The sequence below is a fragment of the Galeopterus variegatus genome, unplaced genomic scaffold (assembly GCF_000696425.1).
Source record: "Galeopterus variegatus unplaced genomic scaffold, G_variegatus-3.0.2 Scaffold2648, whole genome shotgun sequence".
NCBI lineage: Eukaryota > Metazoa > Chordata > Mammalia > Dermoptera > Cynocephalidae > Galeopterus > Galeopterus variegatus.
Genome location: NW_007728759.1, coordinates 17,037 through 23,474, shown reverse-complemented (window position 1 = coordinate 23,474; position 6,438 = coordinate 17,037).

The following is a 6,438-nucleotide window of genomic DNA, read 5'->3' as shown; positions in this document are numbered from 1 at the left end:
TGCTCCCGCGCCTCGCTCAGCCAGTGAGCGGGAACCGGTCTGTATGTGGGATCCGAACCCTCGGACGGGAGCGCCAGCCGCGCTTCCCAAGCGGCGCACTATCCAATGCGCCACCGGGCCGGCCCCTAAAAGCTTGTCTTTTAATAAAACAAATTGGATATTCAAATATGACATTTATTTAGTCACATTATATTCTGAATTTTCTGTCATTAACATATTTTAAAAGAGTTTAAATGACTGAACTAACTTTGCTATAACTATTTACTAAACAAATGCTTGACCTGTTATCCCATTCATGTCACTCTTACTGAATACTGCATATTCTAATCCTAACTTCAGTCAATCAGGTTAGTACATACTGTAACATTCAGACAAGTGTCTAGTTTATAGTTTATGGTAAAAGCAAATTACTCACAGTATTAGAGGCAGATTTGCCTGTAATCGCTCTATAGCATGGACTCTGTTGTCACTTTCACTTTAACTTTGTCAACAACTTCCCTTTATGCTTTCTTCCGTTTGTGTAAAAACATCACCTTCCCTGAACAGTTGAAATATTTTAAAGGAAATTTTGCTAAAATTTGAACTAGCTTATCAGATTTTAAAGATAGAATAGGGATAGGGGATTGGGGAGAGTTTGGGTGGGGGCCATAGAGAAATAGTTGCAATTTGAGGTGGTGGACATGCTGATAGCATTGATTTGCTCACCACATCTTGGGCACAGGTGCTGACAGTCAGCTCCTGCCCCGTGAATATGTATAATCAATAAAAATAAAATAAAAAACTAGTCTTTCAAACCTCATAGAATCTTAAAATTTTGATTTAAAAAAATAGTTTGAAAATCACTTGTTCCAAGTTTTACTTTACGAAAGTGAATAGAGACAAAAAAGTTTGATAAAAGGCAGAGGCCAGACTGCTCTGATTCACATTATATGGCCATAGAATCATTTCGTGATACCTATCATGTAGTATTTATATGCAACATGTGGAAAATGTTAAGTATATCTGCTGATGTATTGAATATTATTTTGGTTACAGCTGCCACGATTGAGGATGTTTTCAAGATAAGAAATACAAAGATTTATTTTACTGTTATGTAATAACCATTCAAATAAATTTTTTTTAGATTGTTCCTATAAACTATCTCTTCATAAAATAATTCATAATTAATCCTAATAATTGTAGGAAGGAATGGCAGAAGTTGTGTCTTTGGGATAAACACATACACAGTTTACTGTGCTAATTTATTATATACTTCTTAAGGCCAAGACAGTTAAGCATTGAAAACATCCCTGATTTGCATTATGCACAGACATTAGTGTACATATTAACTATACACACTTATATATTAGTTATTTTGCCTAGAACTGTGAGTCCTACAACATGTTATATAAGAATTTGAAGATATTCAGTGATTACAATGCATTTTAATATAGATTGTTATTTTATTTCATCCACAGATGTCTTTGGAGCCATTATTAAGTGAAAACTCCCTATGCCTCTTTTCCCTCAATATAATTGATAAATTTTGGTTAATTATTATTTTGTCTGTATCCAGAAATGATTCTAACGATGGGTACTGATTTTCTGATAAACTAAATTCAACAATGTGCTCAAATACAGCACATTCATAATCAAAATATCCTATTTTGCCTTGTAATAAAAGATATACATCTTTTCAGTCAGTTAAGACCAAGTTAAACCATTTAAATTATATCCTAAACTGGAAGTAGCAGAATAATTTAATGAGACAGTATTAAAAAATAAGTAACCAAGCTGTTTGATATTAGTGAACACTTTGTTATCTTTATATTTTCTTTTAGCTGCTGGCCAGTATGGGGATCTGAATACTTGACCTTAGTGTTCCAACATTGTGCTGTAACCAGCTGAGCTAACTTGCCAGCCCTGCTATCATTAAATTTTCTAATAATAAAATTTAATATTGTTTTGTAACTGGGCAACTCTACAAATAAATAAATGTAAATATAAATATATATAAAGCTTCCTTAAAACACTTGGTTTTAGTGGATATCTAATTGTAATATTTTTTTTTGTTTATTATCCTCTACCTCTTGCCTATAGTTTGCTGCAATTTAAAATAAAAAATAAGCTCATATCAGACCATGTTCTATTTATCTTTTTTGCTTAGATAATAACATAAAAGTTACTCAGATTCATTTATAGTGATTGACTTTTAAAAGGAAAATTACAAATAAATATAGTTTCCTTCTAATTTCTCTATCACAAAAATACCTGTACATTTTCAATATGTAAATAATTTATATAAAACAAATTTCTGCTATAAAATTTTTCTTAAATGTTTTATAATGGAAAAGGCTAACCTAATATTGCAAAAGTTAATCACATTTATTCACATAAATAAATTTATTGATGGTTTACTAGAGCTGAATGTTACAGGTGCAGATGCAAATAGGACAAAGCTTTCCACCTAGTCTGCATAAAAAAGAGTCTCTAAAATCAAAGTGAATGATTATGACATCAATTTTATAATAGTATTACTAATAACACCATAAGTTAATCAAAGATTTTTTATACTTAATGCTAACTAACCTAGGTAAATTATTTAAGCTTTCTAAACTTCATGCTGTTTGATTGAAAAGTAAATGTAACAATATTAACTTCTTCACTGGCTACTATGAGAATTAAATGAGCTAATGCTCCATGAAATGCCTGTGAAATGCCTGGCACATAATAATGTTCAATGAATTCAGTAGTAATTTTGTTATTTATTTCCAGCTCCAGCATTAAAGAAATAGGAGCATAAAAATGTGTCAAATTTGAGGACCAAATACATACACAAAAGTGTTACAAATCCTTTGTTTTCTATTTGATAGAAAATACATATATATGAGTATTTACAATGGAGTCGGGGATTACAGAGAAAGACAGTGGCCATGAGAAAATATGTATCTATTCTTCTTTACTATGGATTTGTTAACAGGATTTTTGGCAACAGAAAATCATATGGATTAATGAGTAGCTATAATCTTATCCAATCCTGTCTTTGCTGCAAGTCCCAACTGCTATGAAAGTTGAAATATGGGCAATAATGGAAGACTCCAAAAAAAAAAAAAAAAAAAAAAAGAATTAGGCAATTTGCAAGGTAAACCCATACTGTTTAACTATTTAGAAAGAGCAGTCATGCTGAGATTATTCGACCTTTGAAAGGGTCACTGTTGTCATTTACAGAAACTAACAACTAATTCTCGGTAAAGCAGTTAAGGGGAAAAAAAATTAAGCACTATTTCTGGGCCAAATGTCAATATCTGGCTAGTGACTTATTTTAAAGGATTACTTATCACTGAGATTGCTTGAATGCAAAAATTTTATTTGTAGTTATATAAAAGACAGTGTACATGTATATCCTATATGTTTGTATATATATAGTTCAACAAGCTAGTAAGAATATCATTATATAGTAATATTTTAAGATTTAAATGTTAAAACAGTAATATTTTGAAAAAAAATCCCAATAACATTTTCTGTTTTTATATTTATACACACGTTCATGCTCACTATTAACATTTAAATAGGTATTTGATTTTATGACTACGGATTTTATATTTATGAATGTTAAATACACCTATTTAAAAAAAATTCTATGCACTTTATGAAGCAGAGAATTCCTTCCATGCACATATTTACTTTTTGCATAATTGTGGTTAATAGTCACAATATTGAGCTTACACTTGACTTTCAAAACTAATTCACATTAGCATTTCACTTAGTTTTAAGTGAATAGACACTAGTGTTATCACAGAATAAATATCCTCTAGAAATTTTATAGCATGGTACTCCGGCGGTTTTTCTAAAATTAAAGTAAATATGCATTTAAATGAAGCAGACTAGAGGACAAAATGCCAAGTAGTCAAATTTATCCTTAAATACCGACTCAAAACTTGATTACAACCAAATTACACAAGAAAAATCAACAAATACCCTGGAGAATTTACAAACTCTAAAAATTCCACTATAAATATGGATAAGTGATTGAATGTATGACTAGAACCATATGAAACAAATACAGCTCTTGAGAGATGTAATGTTTGTTGGTTTTCAAACAAGATTTATTGATTTTCCAACATGATCTATGGCTATCAGAGGATAAAGGCAATGCGTAATAATGAATACCTTACCTTTAACAAAATTATGTTAAATTGTAATTTGTTACGTTTTTCTCTTCTTTCATCATTAATGATTTAAACAAAATAAAGCATCTGCTGAATGTTCTTTGTAAATTTTTGTGGGCTCATTAGCCTGTGGGTCTCTAGATAGAAGAAGGGTTGTTTTTGTTGTTGTTCATGGTGAGAAAGATGGAGCTTTCAATAGTGGAGTGTTTCGTTCTGTTTGGATTCCTTAAGTTTTATGCTTCACTGAGCATGTATTCATTTTTATCCATAAACATTTATTAAGAAATATGTACTGTGTCTTAATATAAAATGTATTTCCCACTGTCATTTGTGAAAGAAGTAAACAAATAAAGAGACAAGATAATGGGATAAGAGAGATTATAAAAACAGATTAAACCAGGTGATAATAAGGACAGAAAACCATTGTGGTCAAAGGCAATTACATGGTATACTCAAGAATCAAGTAAAATCATTATTATGTTCTTCTGGAAACTCCCATTCTAGGAGACTCCAATATCAAGTAATCAAACCCTTACAGGGAAGAATAAGGATTCTGCTGTGACACCAACAGAAAAGCTACTATAATTATGTCATATTTTTAACACAAAATAACATAGATAACACGGTAAGTGAAGGCAATATGGTACTTGATCACTTTATATTCCTATTAATGAATGAGAGCATTTTTTATTTACTACTTTTTGCTTCCCTGAAAACTCGCAGGATTTTTCTCTTCTTAAGTTGCAATATACGTGTTTATAATTTTACTTTTGCTCTGTTGTAGATTATTTGCATTTGAAAAAGTTTTGCATTATCTGCTCACCTATTTATTCACTGCTACAAAGTGTCAGGCAAGGTACTAAGTACTGGCAAAGATAATAATATGTAAAAACTGGCAAGACGGCCTCCTTGAGTTTAATGGAAGAGACAGAAAATGATGACTAATATGCATATGTACAAACATACAGAGGAGAATCCCCCAGACTATGATTTTCTATCATAGTGGAATTTGACCTAATCAGGTGGGTCAGGCTTTAATGAAAGAGTGATACTTAACATAAAAAGACGACTCAAACTGTATTCTGCAGAGAAGGACGGTAGAGCATTCTAGAGAGGAGGAAGGTTAGTGTGATGGAGGAAATAAAAAAAAAAGAAACAAAAAACTAAACTGCTGAGCACAAAAAAAATTAAGGATGTGAGATGAGAATGAAAAAATAGAGAGAATCCCATTCATGCAGGACATTTAGAACAAAGTAAAAAGCTTTGCATACATTCCAAGACACATGGAACATTTTTAACAAGCATTGAGTAAGTGGTGATACAATCATATTTGTATTTCACAATGATCACTTTGTTGCTATGAGATGAATCATTTGGAATAAAGCCAAAGGAGATATAGGTAAACCACTTATAAGGCTATTGCTATAAAGAGGTTATTAAGGCTATTGCTATAAAGAGGTTATGACAATTTAGATAAACAATGCAGTGACTAAGAGGGACAGAAGTGGATTGATATATAGGATGTTCAGGAGGTAAAATCTATAGGATTTATTGATTATGTATTGTGTAACAGAACAGGAAGTGTTAAGAATGACTTAGATATCTGGATTGCTCAAAAGAATGGGCAGTAATTGTTATTTCAAAGATATGAACAATTTTGAAAAGAAATATCATAAATTTTCTTTTGGAAACATTCAGTTTGAAGAATCTAAGAGAAAATGTCACAGAAAGAGTTAATTTTTAAGGATTCTGGCACCAATCAATTTATTGATGCTTGAAAGTGGCAATGGTCTGGTGGTAATGGTTCCTGATTAGAGTTTTTAATATGCTTATTAGCCATCCCTAGATTTTAACTTGTGTGGATACATATATAACACATTATCCATGCTGATATATTTACAGAACTGCAGACAATATAACTAAAATATATGACATATTCCAAGGAGGAAAATACGAAATGAAATGATTAAATTACAAAAGGGCCTAGAACTAATCCCTGAGGAATTCCTTCATTTAATGATGCTTCATAGAAGAGGATGAGCTTGCAAAGGACATAAAAGGATTGTGTGTGCATGCACATGCATGCATGCATGTGTGTATGTATGTAACTATAGAATGTGGGGGGGGTCTATAGGTATGCACATGTCCACATGCACTCTCTTGACCTCCATGCACATGTAAATGTTTCCTCATGTAAACTTCTCTGACTTTAATATTGAGAGAGACTTACAAAGGCTTTCCAAGTTGCACTGCGATATCAGAGATCCCTTCTAAATATATCTTTGCCCCC